Here is a 23,073-nt window from a genome sequence, read left to right on the forward strand (position 1 = left end):
TAATAACAGCCGTCGCTCCCTAATGGGAAATAAGAGCACGACCGAGGGGATCCAACGTGCGAGCGAACGTGTTATTAAATTGGAAAACAATTAATTCGCGTCGCAACGCGATCCGGCAATAAACGGTTCCTGCGTTGAGAGAGTACGAAAAGTAAATTCCACTTTCACCGGGTTGATGGAAAATCGCTGAGGAAGAAACTGTTACCGGACGTTTGCTTTGCAGAGCATTGTTTAATCGTTAACTAAAAATTAACGACGACGTTGATAGGATCTTGAACGTTCTCCAAGCCGCGAGTGAAACAATTTAAGTTTCCAGCATCGGGAACGACCGGCATAAACGACTTTTATCGTTCCATAAAAGTCGATTGGAATTACAGGGCTGTTTATTAGACTCTTATCAAGAGCCGTGCCTTTGGCAACGAGATTAGTATGAAGTCCTCTTAATCCGCGCTTCTGTGGATTATTCAGACCCGGAATGCTCCTACTCGATGGGAAAGATTAAGATATTTATAATTCAGAGTCTATAATTGAATACTCGTTTGAAATTGCTTTTAGTCGAAGATGAATTACTTTTATAGGAAATTGTGTAGACTGGTTGGTATTCGCGTTGATTAAAATATTAAACCATTGGATTTTTAATGGAACTCGTTCGAATTCGAAATAGCATCGTCAGAAGTATGAGTTTCGAACTTTATAATTAGTACAACGTAGACTTTGTGCATTAATAGTTTACAAGATTATGTAGAACTCGAGCTTGTAATTGGTTTAAGAAAGTTTGATGAGAGACTGCTATTTTATTCTGAACCCGCTACATGCTTTGATATAATGGAGAAATTATCGCTCAATTCCATTTTTTGTAAAGTACTCGATGAGAATTCATAACTGTATAAAGATCCACAGTCCAAGAAGAACTTTTCGAGGAAAGGATCTTGATTTGTGAAAAGGTCTTGATAAATGCTTAGAACCATTGAAAATTACGGTGCTCTTGAATTCCTTTAATATTTCCCGCAGTCTAATGAAGCAGCTTCAGTGTAGAAAGTTTTTCAAAAATCAAAAATTTAGTGTGCAGATACTTTTTGGCTCCACGGTGGCAGTTTCTACGAAGAAATGTGTCAGAGGCGACCCGGACACGGTGCATATGAACTCGAGGATTCAAAGAGGAGTCAAAAGTGACCTAGTACAGGGCGAGCAAGGGTTAAGGGTCGTATATTGAGAAGATTCGGCGAACCAATGGCGGACAACTGTTATCCAACAATCAGAAAGTCAATGTTCAAATATTTTTCGGCGCCAGAGTGACAGTCTCCACGAAGAAATGCGTCAGACGCGGCTCGAGTACGGCGCCCTATGGGCCAAACCGACGAAATTTGTGTCAAAATCGAAGAACTTTCGATAGAAATGAGATAGAGCGATGAAATTTTTTTTAAATGAAAGCTGAAACTTTGCAGAATATGAGATAATTATGAAGATTGTGGTACGAACGTTTCCTAACCTTGAAAGAATTCGTTAAACTTGCACAATTTCAAGAAAATTGTGGTTCTTCCAATACCACGCGCGGAAAAAATTTTTTTTTAACATGCGACACATCATTTCCCCTAGATTTTTTCACGCTGATTTTAAGTAAACGTTCAAATACTTCATTATGATTATTTTTAATGTGTTTTATATATGAGAATACAATATTCCTTCAAACTAGTGGGTTACCAAATCATTCCAACGAAAAAATGATTTCATAAGTTGTGTTCACAAAAATCGATTTCTTGCAAAATCCTGAGGTAGTAGACAAATTTTGAAACCAGATTTGAAATCAGCGTTGAAAAATGTACGGGAAACGATGTGTCGCATGTTAAAAAAAAATTTTTTCCGCGCGTGGTATTGGAGTAACCACAATTTTCTTGAAATTGTGCAAGTTTAACGAATTCTTCCAAGGTTAAAAAACGTTCGTACCACAATCTCCATAATTATCCCATGTTCTGCAGAGTTTCAGCTTTCATTAAAAAAAAATTTCATCGCTCTATCTCATTGATATCGAAAGTTCTTTGATTTTGACACAGATTTGGATGTATGTGGACAACACGTTTAATTTTTATATGAATCTTTGAGGAGTTTTGTTCACTTTCATGCGATCTAGTTTATACAGTTAAATTAGCAAAAACGGTTCACACAACAGTTAAATTAACAATAATTATTATTGTCTTGAAAAGACAGCAGACTACGCTAATGGATCATCGATTAAATATTGTACGATCTGGTACTATCAGAATAAATTATATTGGGTTGGCAAATAAGTTCGTTCGGTTTTTTACATTGGAATAAATCACAAAAATCGGACGAACTTATTTGCCAACCCAATACTTGCAACAAAGTGTCCACATACTTTTGAGCGGGAGTGTACATGTGAAGCTGAGGGCTCGGAGACGAGTCAAAAGTGACCCAGTACAGGGCGGGCAAGGGTTAAGGGTCGTGGATAGAGAGGATTCGGCGAGCCAATGGCAGCCGGCTACCGAATATCCCCCGGTGGAAACGCGGCGACCTGCAGCGAATGGCACAGGGCCAGGGTCGCGGGCGGAACGTGCCAACGATACGACGAACTATCGCGTTTCTTGCCACCTCGGCTCCACGTGCCAATCCGGCATCGAGCTATCGATCCGTCGGCGGCACCTTCGCTCCACTTTTCGCGAACTCCCCTTTCGCGTTGGCCATGGCTTCCGGTTCCTCCGCGTCGCCCGCAGCTTCCGGTTCCAACGCGGCCGAAAAGTTCAACTTTCCCCCGGCACTCGACCTCGTCGAGAGCCTTTTCCACCGCGGGAAATTAACGTGTTTTTCACCGGAGAATTGCAGCCTCCATCTTCCCCTCCGCCGCGCCCGCCCCCAGCTTTCATTTCGCATTGCTACCGGCCGATTGTTACGACTTCCGACGCGATTATGCTCGCAGCGTACCAGAGATATCGCCGCGGAAGATTCAGTGTTTGCGTCGTGTATATGTAGAACTCTTGGGGATTTCCGGCGACGGAGTTTGAATTTTTATGAACGAATTCTTCACGACGCTGCGACGGTTCCTCGAAGCGGTACGGGGATATTTATTTTGTAATAATTGTACTGGGGATTGTTTCATTGAATTTCAGAGGTTTAGATAGGAGGTTTTATGTCTGGAAAGTGTATTATGTACTTTCACTTTTAAATAAAGATGATGCTGTAAACTGTAACGTATCGAGAATAACAAGTCCCTTCAAGATCCGAATTTTATGATTTTTCTTCTTTTATTATTTTTTGGACAAGTGTACTTAGAATACGCGAGGTACACCGTTCGACGTATACGACAAAAGAAGTTCGCAACTTTCAGAGTTCTCATCGCTGTAAAAGATTTTGACGACATTCCAAAAGCCATAAAAATTCCGCATTATGCATTAGACCGATCCAAATGCCGAGTCCCTTGCGATAATACCGAATCCAATAATGCTAGATGTACGAACGATGTAAACGTAAGACATAATTTCATATTGGCTCAATTTTCTGCAGCCGACCGGAATGATGATGCACGCGTTGGAAACGCGGCGCACGTGCCAACACTTCAACAATCAACTTTCACATTTTGAACAATTCACTTAAGGAAATGAATAAAAACGGTTAAACAAATGTGAAATATATTAAGTTACAAATCATTGAGAAGTTTTTTAATTTTTTTAAATATTCAGTTGAAATTTCATTGCAATATCTGTAATGGTTTAAGAGTTATTCAAACATAACGTGTCGTTGCGAATTCTTGGGATAACGCGAAGTCAGTGAACATATCGGAGATGTGTCACCGAAATCGCTACTATTTGAACCACTTATTATAAAGTCGGACTAGTCGGAACATGAAACTATTTTCCTGTGACTGTGAATTTTATTGATCGAACAAAAATTCGTTCGGGACTGCAGAAGCTGCGGAAGGATTCGCACGACGAAAACATGCTGGAAAATCGCATTGGCAAATATTTAGCCGTGCTCCGTCGCGAGCGTTGATTTCGCTTAAGGTTCAGCGGAGAACAAACGGTCCTTGAATTTAAAGGGAGATAAAAATGTCGAGACAATCGATTCCAGTTCAAAGAAAACGTATCTCGAATTCAACGCGGAAACTTCCAGCTGTGTGGTACACATCCGATTGAATAACATTCAATCGCGATTGAGTGGGTTATTTAAGCCGCAGTGTAGCAACGTGGGTGTGTATTGTCCATTACTGGGCGTGAAAGTTCAGTTATTATATTATTTTCTATTCCCAGTGTAACCCATTTCACATTTAAATAGTGCACGCGCGACTACTCTTGTATATTTATAACTGGACAGCGGATTTTATGCATTTACGTAAAAAAAGTAAGTGAAACTTAAAACAGTAAAAACATTAAGAGGATTTAAACATGTTTTTATATTATTTGCAATCTATTAAACATTTTAAGAATGAAAATAATTTTATTAAAGAACCGCTGTCTATTTATAACGGTTCGCCGAAAAGAGCGCTGAACAAACAAAATTTGAAATGGTGGCTGCAAGCTGTGTACGCTTCAGACTTTCGAACTTGAGTCGCTTGAATTCTACAAAATCGAGGTAATTTGTTTATCGCGGCTGGAAACTCAAGATTTGTGTTTGCCAGAGTGTAGAAGCAGGCTGCACAAATTTACACCTTGATCCGAGAATTTCAAGAAACGAAAATCCTGTAAAATTATATTTTCTTCTCAAAAAAAAATACAAGATCGTATTAAACTACAAAAAATCCGTACATTAGAGGAAGAATATAAGATCGTATTAATTTGTGTATGAGATTTTGTGAATAATTAATTTAGGAAATTTTCGAAAATATTTCGAAGTCAGTCGAATTACAAATCTGACGAAAATAATTTTTGTATGAAGATTCTTGTTAAAGATATCGGATGTTTCGTGGGTGGAAAATTCAGTTCGAAATGAAAAGCCAACAATTTTTCCAATTTATAGAAAGGTATAGTTCCCGGCGTGAATGTCGACAGAGTACACAATGCCGAATATAAACCGTCGGTTTTATTCGAGGTGGCCAGTCTAGATTGAGTTTCGGACAGCTAGAAAGGCCGCTGCGCCGGAAAAGCATTCGTTTACCTAAGCTCCGAGAAATCCGGAAGAGCTAGCAAGATTCGACCTTGACATTTTATCCCTGCTCTACCCTCCTTAGGCGTCTTGCGCATCGATTTGTCCTTGCGACACTTGCGACCCTTGCCTCCACGTGCTTGCGCTAGTAATTATTCAATAATCATAACACTAACATCCAACTTCATTTAAAAAAGGAAAATAAAAATGTCGTACGTTGATTTTAACACTTTGCAAATGTTCTTTTTACGCTAGAATTTTCGCTAGAAGACGCTCGAGCCTCGTTATTTACAGCTCGCGAAATTCTGTGAAATTACATATTCGCAACCGGCTTCAGAGTCCTTTTGCTTTCTAAAATTCAACGAAACTAACAGTGTGCGTTTTTATTTAAAAAAAGAAAAAAATGACGCCGAAAAAATGAGAAGAAAATCATAAAGGGAGCTTTTAATCACATTCTGCGAGTTCCGTTTTCGCGAAACGAACGTTGATTTGTTTGCTCTAATTCGTTTCAACCACGAAACGAACGTTGATTTGTTTGCTCTAATTCGTTTCAACCGCGAACGAAAAATACTTTCGTAGAACGAGTTTCATATATGTTTCGTTGAAACCAGCTTTTCTCAAATTCTTGCTATAACTTTTTAGGAAAACACTGTCGCTCCACTTTCAATCTAATCTTGCATCTAGTCTTGCAACTGATTCAGGCAAATATCCATTTCGCGGAAATATTTTCAGTCGATTCGAGAATACATAAGCGTAATAACTAGACTAAGTGTAATTTAAAGCAGTGGAGATATTAAATATATTCATAACAATATTAATATGTTAGTGTCAGCTTATTAAATTCACTGAAAAAGAAAGAATAACATCAAATTTTACTTTATCCAATAAAGTACCTTTGACGAGCATAGTCGCGAAGAAAGTTATCAGTACAGTGCAGATGTTTTGCATTCCTGACAAAAATGATTCAAACTCGAAAGTCGAAAAATACTCGATCAATTTAAAAATACTGTTAAATTGTTTCTTATTAAAATACTGAACAAAAGAAATAAATGTGTACATTACTGCTGGATCTTGCAATGAATGCAGATAACTTTTAATTTCCATAAAGATCACGCTGTAGATCGTAGCCCTGCATTCATGAGTGACGAGCATAGTCGCGCAGAAAGTAATTAGTACAGTGCAGATGTTTTGCATTCCTGACAAAAATGATTCAAACTCGAAAGTCGGAAAATACTCGATCAATTTAAAAACACTGTTAAATTGTTTCTTATTAAAATACCGAATAAAATAAATAAATGTGTACATTGCTGCTGGATCTTACAATGAATGCAGACAACTTTTAATTTCCATAAAAATCACGCTATAGATCGTAGCGCTGCATTCATGAGCGACGAGCATAGTCGCGAAGAAAGTAATTAGTACAGTGCAGATGCTTTGCATTCCTGACAAAAATGATTCAGACTCGAAAGTCGAAAAATACTGGATCAATTTAAAAACACTGTTAACTTATTTCTTATTAAAATACTGAACAAAAGAAATAAATGTGTACATTGCTGCTGGATCTTGCAATGAATGCAGACAACTTTTAATTTCCATGAAAATCACGCTATAGATCGTAGCCCTGCATTCATGAGTGACGAGCATAGTCGCGAAGAAAGTAATTAGTACAGTGCAGATGTTTTGCATTCCTGACAAAAATGATTCAAACTCGAAAGTCGAAAAATACTCGATCAATTTAAAAATACTGTTAAATTGTTTCTTATTAAAATACCGAATAAAATAAATAAATGTGTACATTGCTGCTGGATCTTGCAATGAATGCAGACAACTTTTAATTTCCATAAAGATCACGCTGTAGATCGTAGCCCTGCATTCATGAGTGACGAGCACAGTCGCGAAGAAAGTAATTAGTACAGTGCAGATGCTTTGCATTCCTGACAAAAATGATTCAAACTCGAAAATCGAAAAATACTCGATCAATTTCAAAACACTGTTAAATTGTTTCTTATTAAAATACTGAACAAAAGAAATAAATGTGTACATTTCTCATGGATCTTGCAATTAATGCAGACAACTTTTAATTTCCATAAAGATCACGCTGTAGATCGTAGCCCTGCATTCATGAGTGATCCTGTAGCGCTCCTAACCCGATGAGAGCACGCTATTAACATGTTCATCAGCGGCGTGTGGGTGGACAAACGTTCATTCCGTAATATCGACGACGGCGGGCGGTAGAGGGTGCAAACAAGCTGCGCGCTGGTGCACCCTCGCTGCAACCGGTGCACCGTGGCGGTGCGCCTGGGGCTGCATCGGTTGCGACCGGTTCCCGGGGATCGTGAGCGACTACGGTGCACACAAGTTATCCCGGCGTAGTTAGACAAATTGCATCGTGGTTCCCTAACAACCTTCATTTTCCGCGATTCACGTACACCTCAGAAACGGTGCCGAGCAAAAATCTGTTTCGCTTAACTTCCCCGCGTTTCGACTCCGATTAATTCCGCGGCGCGGGACACAAGCTTTTCGAGGGCTTTCCAATTGACGGACCGACCTTCGTACTTTTCATTTCGAAATTTTCCGCCAACCACAACCAGGCACTTCAGCTACCCAGCACAAAATACATAAAAGCGAAACGCTTTATAGCAGCGAAATGATTGAATTCACTTAAACGGATTCCATCGTAATACGTGCTTAAAGAAAGATTTCAATTCTGTCACTGTGAAAGCGACTTTATAATTCCAGTAATTGCGAAATAGAAAACCGGTCATTTGACAGTAGCATGTTTAAAGATGATCTTACAATTGTTTTTAAAATTTGAAGATATCCAATATTAGTAAGTTTATCATCGTAAGTTTACTTCGGCGAAATCCTCTTAAACAAAATTTGCGAATTACTTAAAGGTCCTCGATATATTTTTCCAGAATGTCTCGGATGATTTTTCGTTGGAGAAATATGATTCGAAACTGTGAAACAAGACGATCGGGGTCACGCACATCGACTCGCCATTTCGCGACGCGAAGTCGACTATGTGGCAGTTTTATTTCGCTCAAGTTGCTGGTAAGCGGATTCTGGAGCTGTTCGAACGGTTGTCGGTCGATTCGTAGTAGGTGGAATTATGTTTAACAATTCAATAGTTGACGGACTTAGTTGTTCACCGCCGCCGGCATTATTTACAATCAACAGCGACGGAGCTGCCGCGCTCGCGTTTAAAACGGATATCCGCGGATCTCAAAGGGGTTGAACAACATCTAGATATCAAAGATTTATTGCTTAAACGTTGACTGTTAATCCTGCGAAAGCAACAGGGTAAAACACGTGAAGCAAACTTCCCGTCTTCAGTCCCGCTAATTTATTAAACGCGTCTTCCTCCTTGAAAATCTACTTGGTCGGTCTGCAAACAATTTATCAAGAAACCACCCATTTTTCAAACATTTATTTTCGCTTTATACGTGCCCGCAGTTTGTTAGAGTCATTCCTCTGTGATGTTTTAAATAACATTTTAAATGCTCAAGCTTCATTTATTGATCTTGATTTGGTACTCACTTTTAGATTCACCACACTTCGTTAACGTTATTCCTGTTGTTTCATATCGCATTTTAATTTCGAATTATACAGCTTCGTTTATTGATCGTGGAGCTGCAGTCAAGCTCACGGTCGCTCCTGGAACATTATACTGATTTGATTCTGTTCTCACTTTATATTATATTCTTGTTGTTTCATATCGCTTTTTAATTTCGAATTATAAAGCTTCGTTTATTGATCGTGGAGCTGCAGTCAAGCTCACGGTCGCTTCCGGAACATTATATTAAATCTATTGTACCCATTTGATTCTGTTCTCACTTTATATAAACCACCCTTCATTAACGTTATTCCTGTTGTTCCATATCGTATTTTCATTTGGAATTTTACAGTTCAGCGATCGCAGAGCTGAAGTCAAGCTCACGGTCTCTTCCGGAACATTATATCAAATCTATTGTACTGATTTGATTCAGTTCTCACTTTATATTATTCTTGTTGTTTCACATCGCTTTTTAATTTCGAATTATAAAGCTTTGTTTATTGATCGCAGAGCTGAAGTCAAACTCACGGTCTCTTCCGGAACATTATATTAAATCTATTGTACCGATTTGATTCTGTTCTCACTTTATATAAACCACCCTTCGTTAACGTTATTCCTGTTGTTCTATATCACATTTTAATTTGACATTTTCCAGCTTAGCTATCGCAAAGTTGAAGTCAAGCTCACGGTCGCTTCCGGTAGGTTATGCAGATCAGACTGTATGGATCTCGATCGAATTGCCTGACTGAATTACTACTTCGAGCTGCTACCGAGTCCATGAATAATAAACGTCGAAACACCTATAAATTTCCGCATCGGAGCGTACAGAACGTTACCCGCGAAACCATATAAACTCTGTTTGATTTCGCGAGACCGCTCAGTCTCTCCCGCCGCGGAAACATAATCCGGCCGATTCTGGAACTGCGTGCTCGATTTCACGGGAATTTAATGACTCGCAATAAGCTAAGAAAGGCTGCATTGAAACGTCCACAGCATCCGCGGCCGATATTTCCTTCCCGACGCGACGGTAGTAAAGGAACGACTCCGGCTGCTCGTTAACGGAAAAACCGGGCTCGTTCGCCGGCGAATTAACGCTGATTTAGAATTCGCTCGCGAGAATTTCGCATTCGCGGCGACGTCCCCGTGGCCGGCCGTGAAATTGGCAGCGAAACGTTCGCGTACTAATAAGCCGGGCACAGGAGCCAGCCGGCTAATTATTTCCCGGCCGTGCAATAATTTTCAACCGGTGCACACGTGTCCCAAATACGGAATTCGGCGTCCTATACACGGGCGACGCGGGAATTAGGCTTTCCGCAGATGATTCTGCACTCTTAGACCGGCAGAGACGTGCTGAAAGGAGCATTGCACATGTTGATCCGTAGCTTGACATTTTTTTCTCATCTGGCTTTATGATTACAGTCTGAAAAATGAAATCGTTTGGAGTTTACGCTTCCCGAAATAAATTTTGTCCGATTGTATGGTTATCCTTCGTTCAATAAAAATTAACATATTATTTGTAACGATTTCATTGACTGTCTAAAGACGCCCGCGCGGTCGTGGATTAATTATTATTTTTTACCGAAAGTTATTACGTGGAAAAATTAATTTGTTTCTGTACTCTCTGGATTGAAGATAATCCAGCTGAACCTTTCACGTGACGAATAATTATGGTAATTAAATGTTTTCAACGAGAGACACGGTAAAACCGCGTTTAAAAAATTCGTTCGAACACAGTTTATTATTTAATCTTTCGAAAACATGTAAAAAGAATCACATAACATACGAAACAGCTTGACAAAGAGATCACACCAACCTGAGATCCCAAGCAGACGTTTTCAGCAACTAAAGTTCAAGAACTCGAAGGAGTAGCAGTCCTTGAGTTGAAGTTTCCGCTTTGACGATCCGCTACTTCTTATATTACGCTGTTTTACAAGTCCCCAAAGATTCCAGAGGAATCGAGACCAAGGCGAACACATGTGCTTCATACACACGTGCACACGTCCACATACAGTGGTACAATTTGCTCGAATTTCCTCAACGACTGTTCGGAAACGTTAATACCATTGTAACGATCGTCGTCGAACGGCGACTTCGTTTTTGTAAAAGCCGCAGCGGAGCAATTTTCGGGAGGTTCGACATCGCGACGGAATAACGGACGTTGAGCGGTCCTCGTCCGTGGAATTCCATTCCGAAGGTAACACGTTCAAGGTCCCGCGATCGTTCGTCAGTCGATACACCACTCGTGCATCGATTTCAGCACCCGTGACAGGAGACAACAGAGGAGAGAGAGAGAGCTCTTTGCTCGCGTCGATGCGACCCGATTCCTTTATGTCAGGATAGATGGCATGTAACCCGGTAAACGAGTGAAATTAGATCTTCGCGCGTTACAACAGACCCTGAAGACACCCCCGAAAACGCCCCCGCGTCGCTGGATTATCCTTCGACACAGCTAAGCGCACCTAACGAGCGGATCCTTGCGAACTTTGGCAATTAAACAACGGTTTTCTAAAATCCACAGAATCAGTAATGAGTAGACTACGGATTTCATGCATTTATGACAAAAGTGAGTAGTTGCAATTTAAAATAATGGACAAATGAAAAACATTTAAGAACATTAATGTATTAGTTGCAGCTTAAGAACATTATTGAAGAATGAAAGAAATTATTACTCGGCTCTTGTTTGTTGCAGTTGATGCAAACAATTTTTATTTTGCATAAAGATCCGCAATCTAGTCATTAGCGACGGGACCTACAGTTTATTAAGGCAGTACACTCGTTTCCAGGATTGCAAGGGTGCGGGATTCGCCTTCTCATTTCTCGATAATACGAACGCGGGGTTTTTCAGTAGTCAAAAACGCTAGATAAAAGATCGACCTAGGGCGCTATCTCCCTCAAAAGTCCTATTGTTTCGTTTACGAGGTGTAATTTGCATTATTCGGCAGCATGTAGCTATAAAAATAGCTAACCTTAAGGTGGAATCCGAACCACCTTCGGCACCACAGTTTTCGTTATCACAAACGATGGTCTTGACGCGCGTTGTCCAGGAAAACCGCAATTTTCGTAAACATTCGCGTCGGATAATTGACAATCGCGACAATGAGAGGGTGGAGGACGTATTATAGCGGGAAGCTCCGTTCGTTTCCCGAGATTCTTCCTCGGAGACAAAGGACTGTTCCTTTGACTTCTCGTCGCTTTTGCCGGGTCCTAGCCCCAGGCGAGTTCTCGGCCCGAATACGATTCAGCGGCGCGACATCTGCGCTGGACAGGGTCCGTGTATTCGTGACCCCGATCCATTCATCAGAAACGGTGATATCTTCTCGGGTGCTCGGCCGAATCTCGCGATCGCCGACGCCTCCGGGCTCATCTGCATTTTCCTGCGTTCATTCACCGTTGATCTCCGATCATTTGAAAACTCGCGCGGAGAGAATCGGCGTTTTGATGGCTCGGGGACAAAAACCCGCCGCCATTATCGCGCGGAATGCTTTAAATACCTTGAATGCAAGAGCCGGCACCTGTGAAAGTCTCGCACAATCGCGGCCGGGCACTGAACAGTCAAGATTTGCGATGAGATACTTCGACGTTTCTAGGCTTCGCAGATTCTAGAAAATTTTCACTGGTTTTTGACATTTCTTGTCGCGGAATCATCGATCCTCTCATTACGAAATTTTGTGATGATGTTCATTCGTGCCTCAGTGACATGCTCGATGTTTTTTTAGTAAAGCCTTGATCCAAGAAACACATAGGAAAGATATAATAGAACTGTACGATCTAAGAAACAGCACCGACCCGAGGGTTTTCTTTCAATCAAGGCTTTCCTGTACTACATTGAATTCACTTTGATTGTCTGGTGTCGCAGTTTTCGCTACAATGGCGAGTTTCCAGCGGAAAATTCTTGCGAATTCCTCGAAAATGGCGAGGGCACGTCGGTGGAACGTCTCCGCGACTTCCGGCGTGCTTCCATCCCGCGGACAACAATGCCCGGTTTCGCCCCTTCGGAGCCTATTATGACGCGTTCAATTCAGAGGTTAGACTCTCAGGCCGAGAGGCCGATTCATACGTCACCGTGATATGGGTTAAGGACAGGCTTGGCAGGATATCTGGCTGCCGCGAGGCATTTCAGAAAATTACGATACGGCTGCTTTTGAAGCATCCGTCCGCCCGCGAGATAGACGGGAAATACGGCCGGGTGACGTGTAATCGCGGCGTAATCGGGCCGAGGCTGCCCTTGGACAACCCGCGGAGCTCTGGAAAAAACTTCGGACCCTGGAAAAGCTCGCGAGCTGGTGCTCTTTACGTGCGCCGAACGCTTAAAGCTCCGGGAATCTCAGTACGGTAGTGATGGTGTTTGTGGAAGTTCAACATATTTCCCTCAATGTTCGCTCAATGTATCAAGTGGTAAAACTTCCGGATTAAATCGACCTGAGAAGACAACTCCCTAAGAACACTCCCACCCCACAGAAAATTGTACAACAGTTCATCAATCCCTGTGACTTCAATTTTTTGTTTTACTTTGCCTTTTGTTTTTAATGAACCTACATGATTATATGCAACTATGTAAATAAAAAGCTTACCTTAATGTTATTAGTATGCGTAATAACATACAAGAAGATAATAAAGATAATAAATAAATAATAACCTATGTAACCTAAATACATGGACCACATCGAAGAGTGCAATGCACTCAAACTACAAAAAATAATGGCCAAATCATTTAAATGACATGAACTGCACAAACTTACCTCCATGAGTCGCGCGAATCGTACGATCCACGCGATTTTCCAACTTCGCTTCCGATCGCGCGCGATTAGAATCGCGGCGATTTCAGTATGCGGCTCCCCATTCATTTGCATTGGAAGTCACGCGGAGGGGGAATCGCATGCGACTGGAATCGCGTCGACTCGAATCGACGATCGACCCGTGTGTGGACGGCATAAAGTTGAAATTAAGGTGTAACCGCGGTATAACTGTTCCCCATAAGAAACCCTAACAAGATAACTGTCCAAATTTTATCCCCACTACGAAGAATGTAACAACTCGTGATGAAGATATGAGCAAAGTCTAACAAATCTGAATGTTATACCTTTCCTTTCAGATGAAATAAAATTTGACTCGTTTGTAATCAATATTTAAGCATTCAAATAAATGTAGCCATACAAAAAATATAAATTTCCTTTTATCTTCTACGATTTTTTTCGGGATAAACACGTTCTAAGTATCTGTAAAATGAAATGGTTTCACAGTTCTGTGTTCCCCCTATTAATATTTCTCATAAAACCGCAAAATCCGCAGTCTAGTTGTCATCAATGAAATAGTGTTCCTTGCAAGTGGCAGGGGATGGCTCGTGCAAATTTAAGCGTAACAGATTTAGCAAATATTCAAGCTTGCACCACCGTAGATCCAGCTGCGGGAAGGAAACGAGCCGAAGCGGCTCGAAGGGGAGACTCGTCCGCAGAGTATCAGCGGCTGCTAAACCGATTGTGCCGGCCGCTCGCTGATAAATAATTCGAAGCCGAGCGAGACAGGGGAGAACCGAAGGGAATCTGCAGGGAATTGGGTCAACGGCGCATCCCCGCGGGATGGAAGTCAATACGGAAAGTCGTCCGCAGAATCTACGCGGGCAGACGGGCAGAGATTCGCGAGGAAAACTTCCCTGAAAGTGGATTCCGCAGAGAGCCGTGTCGCCGAAATCACGGGCCCGGCGAAACCGACCACGCGGCCGAACGAGTTTCAACGCTTTGAATCCAGGTGTAGGTAGGTCGTTTCTTCGAGAATGCTCGCCCGGAAACCTATGCGGCAAAAACCGACTCTTCCCGTGCGATCTTTCTGGTTTACTTTTCCCCGGAACGTCTCCTCTCCCTTTCTCCCTCTATCCCCCCCGAGGGATTTTACGTATTCAAATTCGAAACTTGATTCTCTGATGACGCCGGGGATGTTCGTAAATATTCAGATACCTGGGCGGATCCATTGGGTCGGTCTGAAGGTTGTACTATTTACGTCAGTCATACATTGAAGAATTAGAATGAAAAATCGCATGTACACTTGAAATTTTTCTTGCGAAAGTCATCAGAAATGCTCTAATTACAACCAATAAGTAATTCAATGTTCGAAACCTTGGATTTTCTCAAAGAGAATTGAGATTACCAAAAATGCAGAGAATCTAAGTAATCATGAGAGTCATGACAATGTTTCTCAATAAGACAGTGTGCATTTCCGTGAGCAAGCACCGTGAAATAATTAACAATCCATAAATAATCGTAACAAATACTAACAATACTCGAAAACTTTTAGGCGTCCAATAGAAACTGCACTTCGCAGCTTAGTAACAAGCAGTATCTAACGGTTCATTTTTCACAACATTGTGAAGATTAATTGAATTAATTTCGTTGGAAATAATGTGACGTGAAATAACTGATAAACTCAGTTTTTTTTAATGATACTACTTTCATAATTATGGGCACGATGGTTGATCGATCGATCGATCGATCGGCGCTGTCAATTGCCGAAAGACGAGCCTAACCAACCTCTTGTGGGTAATCGCTCGAACTCTAGAGCGCTCGGCGAAGGATACGCGGACGAAGAGGATGAAATTAATTAGATTAATTGGCGAACAGATCGCTGCAATCCGTAGCGTATCGCCGGAGACAGACGGTGTTAAACAGCTGTCCGAATCTCGGCAGAAAATTTGTTGGGAAACCGCCGAAGCTCGATCTCCATTGAACGCAACATCCGGCTCGCGGTACATTTGTTTAATTTAACGCCGGCTTTCGGCTCGCGGAATTAAAGCTGCCCGGGGCTAGAGCCGAGGCTGTTCTCGCTGAACAAACTCCGACTTAATTGCAATCTGTCTCGCGTAGCGACTGGATTCGTTTGTCTTGTCGGGTTTCCCCGGATTTCGGACGGCGCGGCGCTGATTTACACGGCAACACAAGAAAGGGAGAGAGAGAGGGAGGGAGGGGAAGATAGTACCGCGGACTCTCTGTCCCGGTCGTCGCTTCTGACGGCAATAACGGAAGAATAATGAGACTTCGTTAGAACGCGAGGCGACGACGCGACGTTCCGACGGTGCGCGAAACAAAAACGGTGAATTATTAACGCGACCGCGCTGGATTCGCGAAGTATCCTTGGAGATTCCACGTGGAGCCGATCGATCATCGACAAAAGCCCTGCGCAACTTAGGGTTCAGGTTACAGCTGCCGTAAACGAGCACAGCGACGATCAGACCGTATCAACGAATATTCTATGGTTTTTCTTAAGACGTCACGCATTTGCCAGAAAGTTTCAGCGAATATTTAGTCCCTTCAGTTTTTCAGTCAGCGCCCACATCACTTCCAATATGTATTTGTGTTTATAGGAAATTCCAACTAGGTATAAAGTTAAAGAAAATGTCCGATTTGTATTCGAGTGAGGCTTGCTTCAGGCGTGCCTTTCGTAGAGGAATTAATAAGGGAATGAAACTGCACAATAATGTTACTGTTCCACTATACATCAAAGAAAGATATTATATGAAGCACCCTTTAGCGCTTCTAGGGCAACTCCAACACAAACGAACTCACGAGTTCGTTAATTCGATAATGATCTAACGCTGGCAACTTCGCCGGAGAACTCTTTGAGCGCATTACAGCCACGGTACTACTTTACTGACGAAAGTTAGGTAAAATTCAACGTGTGTTCTGGTGACAATTAGAGATAGGATGCTTTAATCCTTGTGTAGACAAGCAAAGGGTGTAAATCTCTGGTGGCCGAGTTAAAGAGTATAAGTCAGAGCTATTAGTCGCGCAGAGGAACACATATAAAATGAATTGTAAGAGCAGGTGTTGGGTTTTGCCTCGCTAGATTTATAAAATGTACACCGCGTTCCATTCAGAATTCTTCTTTGTTTGAGGATGATGACTTGTACATTATTGTGACAAAAATTTGTCTTATACTCATTTACCGCTAGAGAATTATTAGACCAAAATTATTAGACTGGTCAGTGAATAGTCCGTGAATGGTCACTGGTCAGACAATGGTCATGATTCATTTCTCCCCGACGAGAACACGATATACATGGTCTGTCCGGAAAGTAATGCGACCATATATATATTTTTTTAATCTATTGAATATATGAGTACAAACCTTTAAAATTCTTCAAAGTAGGATCCTTGGGCGTCGACACATTTTTTCCAGCGCGATTTCCATGCTTCGTATGCTCCCTGGAAGGAGTTATCTGGAGCCTCTCGTAGTACCCTCGTCGCAGCCTCGTCGAGCACTTCCAACCAAAACTTTTCCGTAGATTACGGGAATAAACAGTAAACGGTAATTCTTAGTTGGATCACAACACTTCTTCAACCCCCGTAAAAGTCCTGACTCGTCTCCCGCCGACTTCTTCTTGTTTCCAAAAATTAAAAATGTGCTAACAGGATGCCATTTTGAAAGCGTGGAACGCGTCAAAGAGGCTGTGACGAGGATACTACGAGAGGTTCCAAAAAACGCCTTCCAGGGAGCATACGAAGCATGGAAATCGCGGTGGAAAAAATTTGTCGACGCCCAAGGATCCTACTTTGAAGAAATTTAAAGGTTTGTACCCATATGTTTAATAGATTTAAAAAAAAATAAATGTGGTCGTATTACTTTCCGGACAGACCCTGTATATCCTAGAGGGCGTAAGAAAGCACTGAATTATTCTAGCGACATGATTTCCCGTAAAGCTGGCAGTCTTTACCAGTATCTCGTCGGTGACGAAGTCCTAACAGTGCCGGGTAACTATTTCACCGATGGCGGGTGACCGTGCCTGGTTTTTCTCATTCCTGGGGATTTTTTCGGTCTAGTGAAACTGTCTGATCGCGCGATGGTAATAAAGGTTTCTGCTAGATCTCATTCAACCAGCAACGAAGGAAGTAGCCAGTAGATGTCGAGTCAATTTCTTTGCTCCCCATGCAGAGAATTCTCCGTTCGTCGGCGTAGGGGGCGTAAGAAATCCAGTTGTTGTTGACGATGTCGGTATTTCAGATCGTGGGACACGAAACCGCATTTGTCGGTGTATGTGTCTGTGGTTGCAAGTTGCAACCTCATGTGGTTCACTAGCTGACCGTTCCATTTCGGTAGAGTCCGCTATCGTGCTACAGCATTTTCTAACAGAGTCGGTAATTCAGAACTGTAGACAGAAAAAAAGCATTGCTTGCGATGTCTGCACTGATCGTAAGTCTATGGCCGGCGCAGATGGATTTTTACATCTAGGGGAAAATGTTTTACCGACCATCGGTACGGGATTACCAACCGTGCCTTGGTTCGCATAATTTTAAACAAGGTTGTGAGACATAAGGGAAGATGGTACCATCATCCTCTGAATAAGCTTCAATCATTTTTTAATCAAATGCGTAACTTGATTTAAATCGATTCTGGATATTCATTAGTAGACTGAGGATCTTTATGGAAAATAAAATGTTGTGCATCGATTGTGAGCAGCAGGAGTAAAATCAAAATTGATTTCATCCCTTAATGATTTCGTTGTTAATAAAAACAACGTTATAATATTCTTAAATTTTCTAATCTTTTATTGTTTTATATCTCGCCCAGTCAATGTCTTCATAAATGTATATAGATCCGCAGTCTATTCATCAATTTCGTGCGCGTTAGTATTCGCGAGAAGTAGATCCAGCCGGTCATGATCAGACACGTCAGACAGACGAAATGCTATCCTACAATTTCGAATTAGATTTCCATGCAGATTCACTCCCCTTCCAGTTCTACCACCATAGTATCGGAAACACTCCTTTAATCTAAAGTTTAAGGGGACAGACTCGTTTCTAAGATTGCAATACAGTGGCCGAAATTTCTATAAAGTCACTGTGTTTTGTGCCCGTGCGAAATCAATACGGGCCGGTTTATGTACTTCTTTAAGGCCTGGTTTACGTTGTATTATTTGTCCAGAAGAATTTAAAAGTTGTTGCCACACGTCTTGTTGTTACTGGGAGCTCGAATTCAGCTCGAAATTGTGCTGCATTTTTCCTTTCCTTAGCTGCAAACCTCATTAATATTGAATGTTGTCTCTTTGACTATTTTTTATTACTACCTTTAAGATGATTTTTCCCGTAATTTTCACGTAAATTGATATAATTATTAATCACAGTATATGACCGATTAATTTTCTTTATAAGCATCGATTCATGCTTTTTCTTCACTTGTTAGTACTTTTTCTCGCGGCATTCTCATACACGTGAATCAAATGATAACAAACAGGATTTCTGTGAGTTCTAAAACTAATACTTTTAAAATATTCGCAGTTTTCCGTAGTTCTCTGCGCAGAATACAGAGAAACACTAAGTGACTTTATAGAAACTTCGCACTTGTGTTCTGCACCACACAGAAAAAAATTTTTAAAAACGTAAATAGTAAACATAGCGGTCTAGAGTACGCAGTCCCTCTATCCGAGTGTCTACAAGGCACAAGACCAGATACGATAAATCAACAAAAATGGTGATATTTTTAAAATGTCTATGAAAAAGAAGATGACTTTATAGAAATTTCGGCCACTGTAGTGCGGGATGCGCCTTCTCATTTCTCGGTAACGCAAAGTTGGGGTTTTCCAGTTGTTTCGCAGTCGTCCTCAAAGGTCCTATTTTTACGTTTACGAGGCGTAATTTGCATTATTCGCGAGCATGTAGCTGTCGCAGCTTTATGAAAATAGCTCCACGCGCAGCTTTATGCTTCCGAATAATGCAAATTACGCTGCCAAACAATGCAAATTGCGCCTCATAAACGTAAAAATAGGACTTTTGAGGGCGACTGCCCTCGATTGCCCTAGATTGATCTTTCATCTAGCGCTTTTGACTACGGAAAAACCCCATCTTTGCGTTGCCGAGAAATAAGAAAGCGCATCCCGCACTATTGCAATGCTGGAAACGAGTCTACCCCCTCAAGAATAATGGCTAAAAATTCGTTGTTTATCTCGATAGATACTGCACGCTCAAGCAAACCGCCATCGATCGCAAAGCAGAGACTGCAACGAAATTCGAAGCTACATCCGCCAGATGGCTGTGATGCAGTCTGACAAAAGGAACGAGGAAAAAAACACACTAGACCGGATCGATGTCGCGAGATAGGCTTTTACGAGACCCCGAGTAAATGGCTGCGTGATTTTTACGTCGAACATAAAAGCCCTTGTATACTCCATGCTCGCGTACGGTTTATTTGTTGAGGATGCCATAAAATCAAAGAAAAAAGACGAGAGAATCGGGGGTGAGGAGGGAAAGTTCACGATCCTCGTAAAACTGTCTCGCGGCGGGACGTCTTGTGATTAGGTCGAATTTTAGGAGAATTATTGTCACACGGCGTCTCATAGCCGCCGCAAACACTCGCTTACGAAACCTTGACGACTCACCGGGAAAACATGAGCTTCTTAAAGAGGGTGTCCGAACGATTCCCAGCGAGTCAATATGGCGACCGAAACCGAGACTTGACACGTTCCCTGGCAATTTTCCACGTTTCGCCAAATGTTCTTTGTTTTATCCACAGCGGGGATAAATGCAACCAGTAAAAATCGTTCGTTCGACAATAAATAAAACTAATTTCGAGAAGAAAATTGTGGATGTTTAGTTGCCTTCTGCCCCCCTTTGAAAGAAATTTTTTATAATTTAAGTTAGGCGTGCTACTGCTTTTACATCCTTTGTGGTGGCAAGCTTCCCCTATTTTGAGGAAACACCTTATTAAAATTACAAAATAAAATAAATTTTGTTAAAAAGATGAGTAAATGGTTAGTCTCTTTCCAAAGAAAATTGAATTATTACGCACATGTTAATAGAAATACCAAACCAGGCGTATTAGAGAGGTAACTGAAGAGACACCGCGCTCTGTTTGTGTTACTTTTACATAAATCTTGAACGAATTCAAACATTTCTATCGATAATCTAGCTCGCTCAGTACACTCGACCGCTCAAACGCGAGGGGAAAGAACGTCGGCGACGTTGAGCAGAATTGGCAAAGGTTAAACGCGCAATTAACAATTGTTCCGCTTAATCAGCCGTTTCCAGAACACCGTTTCTCTCTCTCTCTCCCTCTCTTTCTCTCGGAATAGGCACAGCAGCCACGAGATCTAAACTTTCTCCGGACTGGGAACAACGAAGAATCTTATCTCCCATCGCGATAATTAATTGCGACACCGTTCGGTCCCGCTGATACGAGCGGTCGTAAACGCGCCGTTTGAACGCTGAGAAGTATAAACGATGGTAATTAACGTGACGGTAACGATACCGATATTTTGATAGCGAACCTTCTTGTTCTGTACTGTCGGGAGTCGCGACTAATTCGAAATTAACATCGAGGCGACATCGCGACGCAGAGAACTTTAATCGTCACTTTCATCGAGCGGACTACAGCAATTTAGAGAATCGCGATAGTTAACGAAGCAGGGAAAAGTTTAATGAACTTTTTATTCTGTTTGATCTTCGCTGGCATCTTTGAGGTCGGTGACGAATTTCTTTCTTGCTAAGTTGATGCTCATGTAAGAATACGTACTTCTCGATACATATGAATTAGAAACAGTGGAGGGGATAGTCGTTTTGCTTAGATCGTACAGTTCCCTTTTCCTTGGATCGAATAGTTACTGCATTCGCAATATTTGTGTCTCCCAAATACTATCTCTAATATATTACTATATCAGATCGCACAGTTGCCGTTTACTTAGATCGAATAGTTACTCTATTCGCAATATGTACGTTTTCCAAATGCAATCTGTACTATATGGAAATTGTTGTATCAATAATTGTTTAGTTCCACAAACGTAAATGCTGTAGAAGATTTAAGAGAATAATCTTGTAGTCACTAAAATGTACCAGAATCAATTCCTCGGATATTTGTTGTATTTTCAGTATACAAAGCACTCGTAGCTTCTTCACGACCACTCTTGAAACGTGAAACGCAACAAATATTGATCTTCCCGAACCGATTATAAGAATCGTTAAATCCGCAAACGAAACTACTTTTACTCACAGATACGGCTCCGAGCGATGTTTCCGATGAAAAATGGTTACATACCTGGAACAGAAAACGAGGACTACGGTTAGAAATCCGAGATTCAGGAAATGACCATGAAAACGAAGAGGATTTTCCCGGATTATTCGGCCGCCTCCACGAGGAACCCGAGATCACCGCGTTTTATTTCCATGGAAACGACTTCTGCTTAAGGTAACGCGAGTTTTCCGGCAGAATCTCGGCTCTCGGGGAAACGTTTAAAAAGTGTAATGCGAGGAAATATGAATGGAACCGGCAAAGAATCCCGGATCCCCTTTAAAATTTCAATTAACGACGCGACATTATCCGCCGGCGATTATTATCGACGAGCCGCGCGCCGGGAGGAGAATTAATTATCGGCCACGAATATTCCGTTAATGAGTGTCGGGGTCGGGGGTGGTGCACACAGGCTCTCTTTGTCGGGGTTTTCGAGTAACGAGCAGGAATGCTCGAGGAAAAGGATGCGGGAGGAGAACCGACCGAGTTACACGATTCCAAACGCGCGCCTTTCGCGACTTCGCCAATTGTTGTGACCTCCGTTTGCCACCGTTTTGTTCGCTGCTCTGAAATTAGACGACTGCCGTGCGCACCACCCCCGACACTTCCTTTTTTCCACGGACGAAAGTGTAATTACAGACACGTCGATACCGACTTTCGCGCGAGCGGGTCTCCAGTGGCAAGTTCAGATTCGAACAATAGGAACGCGTCGCCAGAATTTCGCTCTCTTTTTTGCCGGTGGTGGTTGCTCGTTAGATTTCAGACATTTCGTTTGATCCCATTTGCATGCAGAGTTTACAACATTTTGTGAAATGATTCAGTGGAGTTCAATCCACCGCGAAGAATGCGCGCTTTGTACGATTCAAATTGTTAGTACACAGTGTTAATCTCGCTCGAGAGTGTTCAGCGAATCGATGCATTTTTGTCCATTCTTTCGAGTTTATTACTTACGGTGATTCACGTATTTCAGGAAATGTGTCGTAAAAGAATTTCAGAACCGGAGATAACTGAAGAATCGAAGTCATAATGTGACTCGTTACAATTTGTAATAGTTTATATTATAATATATGGCCGAACTGTAGTAGTATATAATCTATGGCTGTTTGCCAAGACATTCAAGACAAGGCATGTTACCAAACAGAAGACAGTACCTCCCTACAAAAGAAAGCCCTACAAATTATCATTTCACATTTCACACATTACTACACACTAAAGTCATAGAAAAATTCATAGTAACGAAACTAGAGTAGAAGTGCTATTAATCGCTGGTAATACGAATGCTTCCTTGTATTTCATATTTCTTGAAAAACAGAATGGCCGGAAATTTCGTGCAGCTGTGTATTTTTAACAAAGCAAAATTCATAGATGTCCCTAAATCTTCGAGGACATAGAATAAATGGATGTCCTGAAGAATAATACTCCCTCTGTCCCATAATAATAGT

The 23,073-nt window shown here is 41.6% G+C and overlaps 2 protein-coding genes across 13 annotated transcripts in view; both read right to left on the reverse strand.

The window, feature by feature from the left end:
• Positions 1-23,073, reverse strand: part of LOC143212889 (phosphatase and actin regulator 2) — a 422,446-nt gene that overhangs the window by 166,682 nt on the left and 232,691 nt on the right. The window lies entirely within an intron of this gene.
• Positions 1-23,073, reverse strand: part of LOC143213022 (uncharacterized) — a 156,373-nt gene that overhangs the window by 52,756 nt on the left and 80,544 nt on the right. The window contains exon 3 of one of the 2 annotated variants that reach the window (XR_013009846.1): positions 1-21,658. This exon is cut by the window's left edge and continues 12,291 nt beyond it. The exons of the other annotated variant lie outside the window; for it this stretch is intronic. The gene's annotated coding sequence lies outside the window, so the exon portion shown is untranslated. The remainder of the gene's footprint in view (positions 21,659-23,073) is intronic. 2 annotated transcript variants of the gene reach the window in all.

The sequence above is a fragment of the Lasioglossum baleicum genome, chromosome 1 (assembly GCF_051020765.1).
Source record: "Lasioglossum baleicum chromosome 1, iyLasBale1, whole genome shotgun sequence".
NCBI lineage: Eukaryota > Metazoa > Arthropoda > Insecta > Hymenoptera > Halictidae > Lasioglossum > Lasioglossum baleicum.